At 44.9% G+C, this 16,312-nt stretch overlaps 1 pseudogene; it reads left to right on the plus strand.

Moving 5' to 3' along the window:
* Positions 1–4,494: 4,494 nt before the first annotated feature.
* LOC127664780 (pyruvate kinase PKM-like) lies at positions 4,495–6,073 on the plus strand (annotated as a pseudogene).
* Positions 6,074–16,312: the final 10,239 nt, after the last annotated feature.

Raw genomic sequence — 16,312 nt, forward strand, 5'->3', positions numbered from 1 at the left:
TGAGGGACCACACGCACACAGGCATGGTATAGAATAGAGTTTATTCAGGGTAGAGGATGGGAGTTAGTGGTAGAGAAAGGCAGAGAGAGAGAGAGAGAGAGAGAGAGAGTAGAGAAGTGGAGTGGAGGCCAGCCATGACCACGTGGAGAGGAAGCCCAAGGGGCAGAGAGGTGAGAGTATGTGGGAGAGGGAGAGAGCAAAGAGGGAGAGGAGGGGCAGGTAGCCCCTCTTATAGTGGGCCAGATCTCTGGGGCGGGGCATACCTGGCTATTGCCAGGTAGGAGTGGGGTGGAGCTTAGACAGAATACCAACACTACATAATGGTGTTAATGTAGTGGACTTATACTTAATTATTCTAAAGGACTTATACTTAATCAATTATTCTAAAGGACTTATACTTAATCAATTATTTCAAATGGATGGTGCTTACATTTCTGATTTTAGAAAAGTAAAATCTGTACATGTGAGTAATGATACCTTTTCAGGCTTTCTAGTTGCAACTGCTTTCCCAGGAGAAGCAACTAAAAATGTAATTAGTCATTGCCTGCACTGTGTTTCTATGCTTGGTGTTCCAAATCAGATTAAAACAGATAATTGAACTGGCCATTAGAGTCAAGCATTTGAGATGTTTTGTTAACAATTTAATGTTACCCATATTACTGGAATTTTTTTATAATTCTCAAGGACAAGATATTATGGAACTTTTAAACAATATCTTCTTAAAAAACAAAAGGGAGGAATTATATCCTCGTGCACATTATTTAAATCATGCTTTTTATTTTTAAAATTTTAAAATCTGGATGCCAGGGAACTCTCTGCTGAGTGTCTATGGCACCCTACAACTAGGCACACTCATGCCTAGGGGAGATGGAAGGGTCCACTTATTGGCATATGGCATGGTCCTGATCAGGTATTAATATGGGGAAGAGGGCATGTTTGTGTTTTTTCCACAGAATGCCGCTGAAGCATGCTCGCTTCCAAAGTGATTGGTGTGACATGCTGAAGATAATGCCTACTGTGGGCTTGCTGGGTGCCCTGACAATGGTGACAGGAAAGCTGTATTGGGTGTATGTTCTTGACCCACATTTACTTACCTTTGTTCCAGATTAGATAAACTGCCTTGCTTCAAGCTTTTAGACCTTGTGGGACAGAGAACATGTTTAAACTGACTTAGAAAAATTAATCAAAAGGAGGAGTTATAATGAATCTTCTCTTTCCTTTAATGTGATCAGTTATTCTGACTCAATCATAGACTGGACTAGAAATAAATCCAATATTGGAGATACTAATTATGAAGACAGCTAAAAATCTTTATCAGCCAGCTGAGGTAATTTGGAGCATAGTCTTCACTACTACCCGAGAAGTAACAGTTTCTCTGTTGATTCTCAAAAGTCACCTTCCCCATGCCAGGAGGCCAGACACTGTATCTGATCATTGCTAATTTACAACTAAATTGAACACTTTGGGACATCCACAGACAACTTTAATCCCATTTGCTCTCAACTTTTTGACTTTGTATTTTAAGCAGGCTGGTCGTTTTCACACAGAATCATCTTTGGCAAAGCTCAGTGACTCACTGAGACAGTTATTCATCGCTATGAAGAAATGCATTGAATGCATATTCATATGTTCTTTGTGGCTTTGGTCTGTATGGGGGAAAGGTGTGCTATGAAGGCCGGCAGTCAGAGACAGGCAACTGATGTTCTATGGCTCCTTATCAACCTAAGACAGAGGCAGGTGCCAAAAGGCTGAAGTCTGTTCATGATAAACACTAAAAGGCCTTGTTCGTATAAATAAACACAAGCAAGCTGCACATGTACCCAGGTTAGGTAAGAGAGAGTCTAGACTCAGACCTAAGACAGATGCAGCCGCCAGCCACCATAATTCCCAGGCGGAACCATGGAGCATAAGTAAATCTTATGCGCCAGTCCAACTAGTTTTTAATAAATCAAAAGGGAGGAATCATGCCCTTCACACACACACACACACACACACAGAGAGAGAGAGAGAGAGAGAGAGAGAGAGAGAGAGAGAGAGAGAGAGCCTTGAGTTGGCAAAATGCCAGAGGGTTTTTTGCACCTTGTTGGAGCCAGCTGCTGGACTTACCACATTTGCATTTCCCTGCCAGAGCCTTGAGGAGTTGACCTCCCACTGAGCTTACTTTGCAAAAGAATCCAGCAGAAACAAAGCAACTGTACTCAGCTGAAACAAAAACTGAAAATTAAACTTTGAGCCTTGATCAGAAACCTTTGTCTTGGCTCCTTATTTCTCTGCCCAGCTCTCCTTTGTACTCCATCCCAGCCCTCTTTCCAGGTGAACCCGGTTCTCCACGACCACAGGCAGCTACATGGTCCCAAAGGGTATTTAAGGAATGTTTGCTGTGAACTAAAAGTACTACTGGACTTGTGGAGACCACAAGTGTTTTCTAGTGTGTTTTTCTGCTGACATAATACAATTAAACCTACAGCACACATTTGTACATGTTCTTCAGCCACCAAGATTTACCAACCCCACCCCTTAAATATTCTTAAATTTTCTTATCCCATCCCATTTCTACTTACCAAAAACAAGGAGTCATCCCCTAAAAAGTGACCCTATTTTCAACTGGATTTCTCTACTTTCCATTCTCCCCAGCCAGCCAGTCTGAAAGACTTCTGCAAAACACAGGTGTTCTTCCCCCTTCTAGCTTAAAACTCTGCTGCTGCTGCTGCTGCTGCTACTGCCACTGCCGTCACCTACACCACCACCACCACAGCCACCTCCACCACCACCCACCACCGCTGCTGCCACCACCCATGGTGGCACATGCCTTTAACCCCTGCCCTTAGGAGGCTGAGATAGTGAATTGTTGTGAGTTTGAGGCCTTGATCTGCACTCTGAAGGTGTTTTTCTTTTCCCTGGGGTGAAATCAGGAATCATCAGCTTGGAATCCCCTATCCTGCATCCCCTCCCTCTCATCCTTCTGATGGATTCAATCCAAAGCTTGAATCTCCACGTCCTTTAACATCCCTTATCTGGCTCTGTCCAATCAATTTATTACCAAGCATCTACTTAAATATCATTGTCCCAGGAAATAATTTGTGTCACTCCCTGAGCAGGATGAGTACTCCCACATATTATATATGTTCCTCCATCATCTTGCCAACTGTAATTGTGGCTTTGTATATTGATAGGTTTAATTATGAACCTATGTGCCAGGCAGTGGTGGCACACACCTTTAATCAACACTTGGGAGGCAGAGGCAGAGGCAGGCGGATTTCTGAGTTCAAGGCCAACCTGGTCTACAGAGTGAGCTCCAGGACAGCCAGGGATACACAGAGAAACATGAACATGCATAAACCTTTATGTGTAAATTGCCTGAGGGAAAAGATTGTGCCTGTTTTATGCGCGCATATTTCCAGTGCCTAGCACAGTAAGAAAAAGTAAACGAATAGAAAATACAAAAGTTAAGAAAATAAGCTGTTAAAAACTGGAAAAATGTTTTTGTTTTTCCATTTTGTTTTATGTGAATGGGTGTTCTGTCTTCATGTATGTCAGTGCATTATGTGCACATAGTACCGAAGCAGGCCAGAAGAGGGTGTCAGAGCCCCAGGACTGGACTTACTGGCAGCTGTGAGCCACCGGGTGGGTGCTGGGAGTTGAGCACAGTTGGTGCTCTTGGAGCTGGACAACGGCTCAACAGTTAAGAGCATCAGGTCTGTGGCCAGCACCCGTGTCGCAGCTCATGGCTGGCTGTAACTCCAGTCCCAGGGCCTCCAATGCCTTCTTTGAGCCTCTGTGGGCACCAGGCATGCACATGATGCCAGGAAGGCACACGGTGCGCATACTTACATGCAGGCAAAATACTACACAAAAATAAATAATAACTTAGGGGCTGGGAAAGTAGATCAGTTGGTAGAGTGCTTATTTAGCAAGGCTGAGCTCCCGCCTTTGACTCCCCAGCACGACATAAACCAGGCATTATGGTACACTCCTGAAATCCCAGAACTCAGAAAGAAGGACCAGAAGTTCAGATATCCAATGGCTACTACTTCAAGGTAGTCGTAGATGAGATCCTTGAGAACCTTTCTCTAAAAAAATACTAATAATACTTGAGTTGATTTGTCTCCATTTTAAGCAATCACAATCTCTAAAACAAGAAATCTTGTGTCTTTTTGTGTAAAGTCATACACAGATACTGAAGTGAACTCCAAAGAAACCCTTAGGTATTTATCTCCAAATCCTAAGTAAAGCAAAAGCTATGTTTCTATGTTATCCTATATTCTTTGAGACACATAGTTTCACGTGGAGGGACCAGCACATGTGAAGACCTGAATGTGATCTGAAAGTGCATCATTCATGGTGAATCTAGAGACAGGGAGAAGGAAGTGGAAGAATGGGTGCAGACAGCTGCTGTCTTCTCTGTACTGGAGAAAAGAGCAGACAGCAGGACAGGTCCCGACTCGACAGACATCCACTTTTGGTATCACAGCAGGATCCTAAGTACCCCAAAGGACTTCAGGAACTTCCATGCTGAAGCCACACAGTGAAGCAGGTACTGCCTGCATTCAGACCTAGCGGCTCCATGCAGTCACGGCTGACACCTTCCTGGAGCACATGTGTCACCGCACCAATCATGGCCTGCAACACTGGCATCATTTGTGCCATTGGCTCTGCTTCCAGATCTGTGGAGATGCTGAAGGACATGATTAAGTCTGGAATGAATGCAGTTCGGCTGAATTTCTCTCATGAAACCCAAGGGGACCATGCAGAGACCATCTAGAATGTCCGTGCAGCCACAGAGAGCTTTGCACCTGTTCCCATTCTCTACCATGGGATGCGGTGGCTCTGGATACAAAGGGACCAGAGATCCGGACTGGACTCATCAGGGCAGCGGCACTGCAGAGGTGGAGCTGACGAAGGGAGCCGCCCTGAAGATCACCCTGGACAACGCTTACATGGAGAAGTGTGACGAGAACATCCTGTGGCTGGACTAGAACATCTGCAAGGCGGTGGAGGTGGGCGGCAAGATCCACGTGGGTGATGGATTCATCTCACTGCGAGTGAAGGAGAAGAGAAAGGTGCTAACTAAAGGTGGAGAATGGCTGCTCTTTGGGCAACAAGAAGGGCGTGAACCTGTCCAGAGGTGTTGTGGATCTCCCTGCCGTGTCCGAAAAAGACATCCAGGACCTGAAGTTTGGGGCCCAGCAGGATGTGGACATGGTGTTTGCATCTTTCATCTGCAAGGCAGATGACGTACATGATGAGGTTAGGAAGGTCCTGGGAGGGAAGGGCAGAACATCAAGATCATGAGCAAAATCGAGAACCGTGAAGGTGTCTGCAGGTTTGATGAGATCTTGGAGGCCAGTGATGGGATCATGGTGGCTCGTGGGGACCTGGGCATTGAGATTCCCGCAGAGAAGGTCTTCCTGGCTCAGAAGATGATGATTGGACAATGCAACCGAACGGGAAAGCCTGCCATCTGTGCCACACAGATGCTGGAGAGCATGATCAAGAAGCCATGCCCCACCCATGCGGAAGGCAGTGATGTGGCCAATGCAGCCCCAGATGGAGCCGGCTGCAGCATGCTGTCCGGAGAAACATCCAAGAGGGACTACCCTCGAACCGGAGGCTATTCGCATGCAGCACCTGATAGCTCCGGAGGCTGAGGCAGCTGTGTTCTACCGTCTGCTGTTTGAAGAGCTTGTGTGAGCCTCCAGTCAATCCACAGACCTCACGGAGGCCATGACAGCGTGGAAGCCTCTTATAAATGAGCAGCAGCTTTGAGAGTTCTGACGGAGTCTGGCAGGAGTGCTCACCAAGTGGCCAGGTACCGCCCTCGGGCTCCTATCATTGCTCTGACGCGCAATCCTCAGACTGCTCGACCGGTCTGTACCTTGGCCTCGTCCCTGTGCTGTGTAAGGATGCTGTACTGAATGCCTGGGCTGAGGATGTTTACCTTCGTGTAAACGTGGCCATGGACGTTGGCAAGGCCCAAGGCTTCTTCAAGAAGGGAGATGTGGTAATTGTGCTCACTGGGTGACGCCCTGGCTCTGGCTTCACCAATACCATTCGTGTAGTGCCTGTACCTTGATGGCCTCTAGAGCCCTTCTAGCCCCTGTCCCTCCCCCTCCCCTATCCTATCCATTGGGCCAGCAATGCTTGTAGTGCTCATTCTCGGCCGTAGTGTGGCGCTGGTGGGCTGGGACACCAGGGAAAATTAATGCCTCTGAAACACGCAAAATAGCTATTTTTCATGGCCCTGCTTGAACCAGGGGTGAAGGAGGCAGGGTTGGAAACCCTCTGACTTTATCACAGAAGGGCAGCAGCACCTCTGCGTACTTTGCTCCTGTAGAAAGTTGTCCAGAGAATTCCCAGCCCTAGCCTGGAGTCTGGAGGGTGTGGGGCCCAGGGGCCCAGTGTAATGACTTTTGGCCCTGGCCCTGTCTTGCTTTCCCAACAGCTTTGGCCTCCCCACTCCTTGTGCATCCACTGCTGTCACTGCAGACACTCCAGACACCTTGTATTCTGCAGTCTCCAGGCCTATTGCTATAGTGTCCACCTGAGCCACCTGCTGTATGATAAACAGGAGCTAGCTGAAGCACAAGAAAAAGAAAAGAAAAGAGAGAAGAGAAGGGAAAGAAAAGGAAAGAAAAAGAAAAGGAAAGAAAAGAAAAGAGAAAAAAGAAAGGACAAGAAAGGAAAGGAAAAGAAAAGAAAAGAAAAGAAAAGAGCACTGAGTAGGCCAGTAAGTGCCGGCATTGAGTAAACCTCCCTGACAGGCAACTGTGGTGCACACATTCTTAGGAGTTGAACCTTGACCGAGGCAACCAAACACTGTGTGTGATGCTACAGTGGAATATATGACTTCTGCTATTACTGGTCTCTTAAGGAAAACGTTAGTAGAAAAGCATTCCAGCAATATTCAAGGGCATTGTTTGCTTATTTATATATGTATTTATTTATCTTGCTCTTGTTTTGTTTTCTTTTATTTTGTTTTATGTTTTTGAAACAGGGCATCACTATATAGCTCAGGTTGGATTTGAACTCACTATGTAGCTAAACTCAGACACCTAGCAATCCCCCTGCTTCAGCCTCCAAAGTGCTAGGGTAACCATAATGAGGCACTTTGCCTGCCTCATTATCTTTCTTACATTACCAAAAATGCTGGAATTTTTTTATGAGTCAATCAAATGTGCTGTCAATCTGGGAAAAAAATGGAAAGAATTCAGAAAAGCTAAAAAACATGTGAAAGCAGAAATTGTAGGAGACCAGCACACCTGAAGTCAGGGTTAACACTGTCCCAGCCCCTGCCCTGGAACCAGGGAGTGATGTTCAGATGGCGACAGAGAGAATCAGGTACTAAGGAAAGTCTAAGCCACCCACCATGGAGGATCCAAGAGGCCCCTAAGGGAATGGGGAGGCTCAGATTGGAGTGTAAATAAAATGGAGAACAAAAAATGGGTCCACCTTCACAGAACGTGTTCATGGAAAAGACGGGCTCCTCAACACCAGGGTGAGGGTAGGGATGGGTTGAAGAGATTACAGAATCCCCAATGGCTCATCGCTCATCGTCACAGCAATCAACCCCCAGAACTATAGAATCTCATTAACTGTATCTATGAGCTCTAAAAATTAGAGGACCAGTTTTCCAACTAGTGAAATAGATAATATAGAGAAGCAACACAAACCAAACAGAATTTCATCTTAACTTGGAAAACCGGTGTCAAAGTAGACTAGGAAATAAAAGGAAACCGCTATTTACAAAAGCAGCAGTTGTGACTGAAGAGACATCACACTGGACAAAGCACTTGCCAAACAAGCCCGAAATCCTGGGTTCTGTCCCCAACAGGAAAACAGAACTGATTCCTGAGAGCTGGCCTCTGGCCTCCACACGCACACCATCGCTTAAAAGCCCACACTTTGACGCCACACGCATACACACATACAGATAATTTAAAATTTTACTTTATTGTTGCTGTTTGTATATGATCTGTATGTAAGTACCACGTGTACAGCCAATGTACATGTGGCGGTCAGAAGACTTTTGGGAGCTGATTCTCTGCCTCCACAATGGAATCTAGGGATGCACTAGGTTTCCCAGCTTGTATGGCAAGCCTGTAAACCGACCAAGTCATATCTTTGGCACACCACCACCACCACCATCATCATCGTCATCATAAATTTTGAAAATGAAAAAAGGGAAATCTATAGCATGGATATGATCAGCAAAGCTGAAAGCTAGCTGTCTCTTAGAATATTTGCTACATAAAATCCATGTTGAAATTAACTAAATGTAAAGAATTATAAAGGAATGTCAGGAGTGATAGCTCAAGCCAGTAATCCTGGCACTCAGAAAGCTGAGGCAGCAGGATCACCACAAGTACAAGGTTAGAATGAACTACAGAGTAAGATTGTATCTTAAAGAAACAAAAGTAAAAAAAATGACATTAAGAACAATGGTGAGCCAGGCGGTGGTGGCGCATGCCTGTAATCCCAGGACTCTGGGAGGCAGAGGCAGGCAGATTTCTGAGTTTGAGGCCAGCCTGGTCTACAGAGTGAGTTCCAGGACAGCCAGGGCTATACAGAGAAACCCTGTCTCGAAAAAAAAAACAAACCCAAAAACCCCCAAGGAAGGAGGAGGAGGAGGAGGAGGAGGAAGAGGAAGACTGGTAAGAACGGGAAAGATGCAGCATATTGTAGCTGCCTCAGAGTTTAAGATTAAAATTCACACGACAGAATGCCTATGCCAATAAACTTGAAAAGGATGAGCATGTTCCTTAAAACACAAAAACTCTCAAATCCAAATATAACAAAAACAAGACTCAACTGTTTGATGAGTTCGGCCAAGCATATATAAACTATAAATTACAAACTGTAATTTTAATCTAATGCTAACTCTTTCTGAATCTAGCATAGTCCTTACATAAAAACCTGACAAGAAGTAAGAAAAAATGGTATGTAAATATAAACATTCTCATCTAAATATTAAGCAAAAGCCAAGAGTATACAACATAACTAAATTATATTTATGCCATGAAGGCAAAGTTATTTTGACATTAGAAAAAAATAATTGAATTGACTATGTTATAGATTAAAGAAGAAAAATCATATGATTGTTTCAAAAGTTGTAGATCAGATTCACTATTCAGTTAGGACAAAAAAAAATCTTAGGAAACTGGGAGTAAAACTATTACTGAGAGTGTACCTCAGTAATAGACGAAAGCAAATGGGGTTCAGACAGCAGAACCCTATCAGCAAGCACCTTCAAAACTGAGAAAAATGGCTGAGCTACTGAGAAAGCAGCCCGGCTCAAGGTAATCACCCCTCTGAGGAAAGGGAAACCCAGACCTCACGGGGTTGCAGAGTCCCTGAGTTCCACCGCCATCTTGGTGAAACATTCCTGCTCTATCAGAGCTGCCCCTTGGCAACATAAAGGCTCTTCCTTGTCTGCTAGAGCTAACTCCCTAGATTCGGGAGTTACTGGGAATGGGAGGCTGAGGCACTCTTCCCTGCGCTTCTCCATCTGGGCTGGGATTTCCCTGAAGCGTGCTTCCCTGAGGATTAGGCGTAGAAACCCGGTGAACCATATGCCCAGAGGCCCCATTAGAGCATGTGGTGACCTAGAGATGTGACTGCACTTCAGGAGCAGTCTGTGAAGAAGCCCCGGAGATGAAGTCACAGGAGACAGTCACTCATGGGGGAGTCCAGGTGAAGGTGGGCTCCAGTGTAACATCTGGATGCGTGGAGCAAGCCAAGGTGGGCTCCAGTGTAACATCTGGATGAGTGGAGCAAGCCAATAGTGCTGGGTTGAGCGTGAACGTTTCCTACATTGCTGGGAGCAAAAGAATCTCTCAGTTACATTAGGATATACAATATTGTTATTCAACCTGGGAGTAAAACCTGTGCCCAAACCGGATTCAGGCATTGTCCTCAACAAGCTAAGTAAAATAGCCAAGTGACTAGTGAAAGGTGAAGGGGGATATTTATTCACTGTGGCCATCCGGGACAGAAGGACAGACAGACCCAGTGACACTCGGAACCTAGCCCATCTTCTGGGTCCTGAGTAAGACTAAAGGTTACATAGAGACAAGGCCAAGTTTACATGGCGGCAGTGAGGAAAGCCTTTCTGCTGAGGTAAACAAGGGCTCAGCTCAGAAGACAGACCAGAAAGCTCCAGTTAGACAGAAGTATGGCATTAGAGCCTTGCACACAGAGAAAATAATATTTGTATTGTAAAGGCCTGGTTAAAAATAATCAAGAGAGATTTGTGTCCCTTCATCTGACTGTTGGACTATTGAAACAGTGGACCCCAAAGAAATGGGAATTTCCCCAGGAATCCTATGCTGAGACAAGGAAACGGCACCAGCAGTGCCAGGAACCTGTCTCCCAGGACGACATCTCATCCAGTTCTAATAACTTGTCAGACCGCCTTACAGGATGAGTCCAAGGCCCAGCAATGGGGCAATGGTGCTCAGCAAATGAATGAATGTGTGCATCAGAAGAGAGAGACAAGGAGGAAAAAGGAAGTGAGGGGAGGAAAGGGGGGAAGAGTAGAGGGGGAGGGAAGGGCTGTGACTCAGCTGTATCTACTCCAAAAATCCACACAGATCTAAGTGTGTCTCAAAGACTGTTGGGTAAACAGAACAGAGGTATTTCGGGGTGTTATTGTTTTTGAGATAGCTGGCTTAGGCTTCACTGTGTAGACCAGACTGACCCTAAAACTCACATAGATCAGCCCATCCTGACTCTAGAGTGCTGAGATTAAAGGCTTGTGCCCCACTTTTATAAAAAGTGAAGTTTAATGGAAAACTTGGGCACCTTCTGAAGAAACAAGTCCACATCTGAAGTGAGAGTGGGTAAGAGTTGTAAGCTTGGTCATGGGAGAAGGGCACCTCTGTCGTAAGTTTCTGATCTCCATGACCTCATAGAGATTTGGATGCTGTGAGCACAACTTGAATTAAGCATTCAGCACAAATTCTCCAATGCAATGGGCAAAGCTATTCTGTAGTAGTTGTGTAGAATGTAAGGTAGAGATGGGAGCAGGACCTTGGGAGCCTTCCACTGCAGGGAGCTGAGTCACCTTGGCACTTTGCTCTGATCCCTGAAGACTGACGTGGCACCAGACAGGAGGCGGCATCACTTCCAAGTTAACAATGTCCAGGCATTGGTACCTAGTTTCACAAGCAGTAGATTGCTCAAAGGCAGCAGAGCCTAGAATGGGGAGCATGCAAAGCTATGCGAGCTGAACAATAATTAAGGGGCCTTGGAGGATGCTTATGGGATGCGTGTATCCTTTACATAGGTGAACAGAGCTCTGTGAAATATGCTTTGATCTATTTTACCAAAAGCCTAAAAGTGAGGGAGCCTGACTCACAAGACTGAGACAGGGGGGTCTCTAGAGCCTGCTAACTTACCAGTCTAGCCTCTTCCATAAGCTCTAGGCCAGGGAGGAAACCTGTCTCAAAAAAATAGGACACCCAATGTTACCCTCTAGACTCCTTAGGGACACACATATACATACACAAAAATATAAACAACAAAAAATTTTAAAGATATATATAAAAAATTAATGGCTTCTAGTAATAACTAAAGAGACATATTAGAAATTATCTTAACTGTCATTGAGGGCTTAAAGAGGCAAAACTCAACCCAGATTCAAGAAGCAGAATCGCCCCTGCCTTACTATACCCTTCTTCACTAAGAGCCTCTGGGAGATTCCATTCTGCAGCCTCTACTTAATGAGGGCCTTTGACTGACAGATCACTTGTAAACTACAGAACTCCTTGGAGGGAGTCGGCAGCGCCCCAGGCTTTCTGGAGGCATTTAACTAGCCACCTGGAGAATTCTCCTACCTCCAGACAATTATTCCACAGTAAGCAAGAAAGGATTGCCCAAAGTTTCACCCACAGTCAAATTCGCCAGTCAATAAATGCATCAGATGAGCTATGCAGCCACAGGTACATGCAAAACAAAAGCTTGCCAGCCATGTGGTTTATGCCTAGAGTCCAAGCACTCAGGAGACTGAGGCAGGAGGATTGCTGGAAGATCAAGGCCAATGTAGGCTATTCTGGAGAGAAAGGGAGGAAAGGAGAGATGGGGAGAGGCAGGGAAGAAGGACAGAAAGGTTAGGATAGTTCAGTTGCAAAATCTGAAGAACTGAATTTAATCCCTAACAAGGACATTAAAAAGCTGGGCAGGAGGTAGCTGGAGAGATGATGGCTCAGAGCTTAAAATTACTTGCTGTGCTTGCAGAGAAGCCAAATTCAGTTCCTGCAACTCACATGGAGACTCAGGAGATCCAACACCTCCACATTCATGTAAAATACTTCCAGGGATCTTACAGGAATACTACCTACCTACCTACACACACACACACACATGTGAATATAAATATACACGCACACACACACAAATGTGTACAGACATACACATAACAAGAAAGATGGAATTAAAGGAAGGAGAGAGCTGAGGGACCTGCTCCCCCACTACACCAGACAGCACGTCAGTCATCGACTCTAGATGCCGAGGCCTTATATGAACATTTCTCAGAATCTCAACTCTAAAACTGGCCTGTCCAATATTTACTGGTAACAACCACACACATCCTCATACTGTCAATCATACTGAATATCAGTTTCCATTGCATGACATCGTCTCTCTTAAAGATGATTTAAGCCACTTTCCTGAAAACGCCATTATGCTTCTAACAAGGTTGCTTGTGTTGTTTTAGGTGCTACATATGATTCTTTTTCCCTAACTTTGCTCTGAGTTGCATCCCCTCAACTAACTGGGTCATGAGTCTGTTTCTCAGCTACCTTTACTAAGCCTTATTTTCTCCAACAAAATAGGCAGGAAAAAAAAATCTACCCATTTTAGATAAAAAGAAATAAAAAAATGTGTAGTTTGGAGGAGCATACAGCGTGTGCCAAACTAATAGCTTTTTATGGTTGGTTGGTTGGTTGGTTGGTTGGTTGGTTGGTTGGTTGGTTGGTTAGTTAGTTGGTTGGTTGGTTGGTTGGTTGGTTGGTTGGTTGATTGGTTGGTTGGTTGGTTGGTTGGTTGATTGGTTGGTTGGTTGGTTGGTTGGTTAGTTGGTTGGTTGGTTGGTTGGTTGGTTGATTGGTTGGTTGGTTGGTTGGTTGGTTGGTTGGTTGGTTGATTGGTTGGTTAGTTGGTTGGTTGGTTGGTTGGTTGGTTGGTTGGTTGGTTGGTTGATTGGTTGGTTAGTTGGTTGGTTGGTTGGTTGGTTGGTTGGTTGGTTGATTGGTTGGTTGGTTGGTTGGTTGATTGGTTGGTTGATTGGTTGGTTGGTTGGTTGATTGGTTGGTTAGTTGGTTGGTTGGTTAGTTGGTTGGTTGGTTGGTTGGTTGGTTAGTTTTACCTTTTAGAGGCAGGGTCTCACATAGCCCAGACAGGCCTCACACTTGCTATATAGCTGAAATTTTAACTCCTCAACCTCCTGCTTCCACCTCCCATGTGCTGGGATATCAGCAAACCCCACCATGCCCAACAACATCTTTCTTTTCAAGATAAATCTTGCTTCTTCATTATCCAGGTGAGTGTGACAGATTCTAAGGATTACATTTAAGAAATTGGCCAGTCCCCATAGAGTACAAGAAAGCAGTGTTACCTCCCAGCCTAACTAAGATGAGTATAAGATAAGTGCTTAGCTCCATGCCCATTTCCCTCAGCCCTGCGTGTATCCCTCCTCACACCTGCAGTGCTTCTCCCCACCCAATAAGCAGCATCCGCCAAGCTAGCAGAGAGCAGAGAGGGCTCCTAATTCCTCACCCCAATCTCACATCTACCCACAGTCCCGTCCTCAGTGACTAACCCAAGCAAAGAAGACAAATCTGGCTCCTTGCCTCTGAGGCGGCTTCATTTTGAAGCCTAATTTTTATGTTGGGAATCACGATGAGGCCGGGTGGGTAGGTTTGTCTGAGTTCCAACCCTGACTGGACCATTCTCCATCTACAGATGTTATAAACAGTGTTTAAAGATAAAGTGGAAGCACATTGAGCAGTCATCCTCATGCCTGCTCAGGGACTCCAGGTAGGCTGAGACAGGCCTGCTGCCTATCACCAGGTTTCACCAAAGAGGAAAAAAAAGAATAGTGCCCAGATTCATGATGTGTTGCTATTGTTGATACATTGTGCAAATCCTTTCATCTCCACGCTTACATGGTATCTTTTCTGTTCTCAGAATGACTACAATATTACACAGCCTTGAGTGGGTGGGCAGAGTGTGTACTGGTTAGTTTTTGTCAGCTTAACATCACCTAAGGGTTATCTGGGGAAAAACCTCAAAGGAGAAAATGCCTCCATCAGGTTGGCCAGTAGGCAAGTTTATGAGACAGTTTCCTGATTAGTGATTGATGTGGGAGGGCCCAGCCCACCATGGGCAGTGCTATCACTGAGCAACTCATCTTGAAAAGTGTAAGAAAGGTAACAGAATGCAAGTCTGTCCAACAAGCCAGTAAGCCTCAATCCTCCATGACCTCTGCATCAGTTCCTGCCCTGACCTCCCCGGGTGATGGACAACAAGCTCTCAGGGGAAATAAACTCCTTCTGGCCCAAGCAGCTTTTGATTTTTATGATGTTTATTGCACTAATAGACGGCAAACCAGGATGTGTGTGGGAGGGAGTGCCTTTTTAATTTTGAGACTCTCACTACTCTTGAGGGTCAGCCAAAACTGGATGTGGTGGCAACACCTGAATCCTAGCACAAAAGGGATAGAGGCAGGAAAATCAGGAGTTCACAGTCATTTTTGTCTACGTGGAAAATTCAAAGCTAGCCTGAACTATGTGAGACCCTGCCTCAAAATAAACAAACAAACAAACAAAACCAATGAAAAAACATCAGAGTCTGGAGAGATGGCTCAGTGGTTAAGCACCTACTCTTTGTAGAGGACCTAGGTTCAGTCTCCAGCACCCACATGACAGATCAACACTATCTGTAATTCCAGTCCCAGGAGGATCTGATAATGCCCTCTTCGGGCCTCTGCAGGCACAAAACATGTATACGACAAACATACAGAGCAGCAAAATACTCACACACATAAAAATAATTTTTAAAAAAACAACCAACATCAAGTACAGTTAGATGATTATGTCTGACTCCATTGTCAGGATATTGCTGCGGGGATGGAGGCTCAGGCCTACAATCTCAGGACTCAGCAGGCTATAGCAGAAGATCATGAGTTCAAGGCTAACCAGGGCTGCAGACATTTTTCTCAATAACTAAACCAAAACCATGGGGTTTTCTCTCTCTTTTTTTAGATATGTTAGTGTTTCATTCATGGCTTTCAAAGACTTTTCCCAGTTCAGCAACACTTGCTGAGGTAAAACGGTACTGTCACTGCACATAAAAGATTCTGTTTTGTTTGCTTTAGGGTCAAATGACTAAGGTCATGGTGAATTTTAATAAAGAGAAGACTGATTTTAGAAACTACCTCCTGCTGGGAACAGTGGGGAGAGAAGTTAACCATTACAAGATAACAATTCTGCAGCAAATGATATCACTGATACAGAAGTTATTGGTTAACTGAGCCCAGCGTCTAGCATTGGTGGGCAGGATGACCTTAATAAGCTATGTTGTGCTGTGCCACTCGGAGCCTGGAAATTCTCAGCCAGCAGACCAGCACATGAAGGGGCCATTCCAAAGGCCAGGTACCGGCTTGCATGTGTTGGTTCCTAACTTAGTGGTGACTATAGCAGACCCATGATTGTAAAATATGGTGCTCTTAGCCGGGCAGTGGTGGTGCATGCCTGTAATCCCAGCACTCTGGGAAGCAGAGGCAGGTGGATTTCTGAGTTCTAGGCCAGCCTGGTCTACAGAGTGAGTTCCAGGACAGCCAAGACTATACAGAGAAACCCTGTCTTGAAAAAAGCAAATCCAAAAAACCAAAAAAAAAAAAAAAAAAAAAAAAAAAAGGCGCTCTTAAACTCATCAGCTTTAAACCCCACTAGATACTTCATTGACTTAAAGGAAACAACGGCACCCGTTGGACTAGATTTGGAAGCCACATGTTCAATCTGGGATACTACTTGATGGTAGGGCTTGCACAAAACCTACCACAGAAAGAAGAAAATCATGTCTTACAGCGTCTCTGTTAGCAAATGTAAAGGTTTTTAAGAATGTTTGAGAAGATTTTGAAAGAGAAAAAGGGCAAGTCAAGTTAATACCAGGAATTGACTCAAGGCAGAAAGAGAAGGAGGAAGAAACAATTCATGCATATTTTTAGCACAACATTAAGTCTAAACTCAGGGTGTGTCATGTACATGAATCCTTACCCATTAACTTGCCAGATGCCTTGGCAAAGCAATGGTCA

The sequence above is a fragment of the Apodemus sylvaticus genome, chromosome 14, assembly GCF_947179515.1.
Source record: "Apodemus sylvaticus chromosome 14, mApoSyl1.1, whole genome shotgun sequence".
Taxonomy (NCBI): Eukaryota; Metazoa; Chordata; class Mammalia; order Rodentia; family Muridae; genus Apodemus; species Apodemus sylvaticus.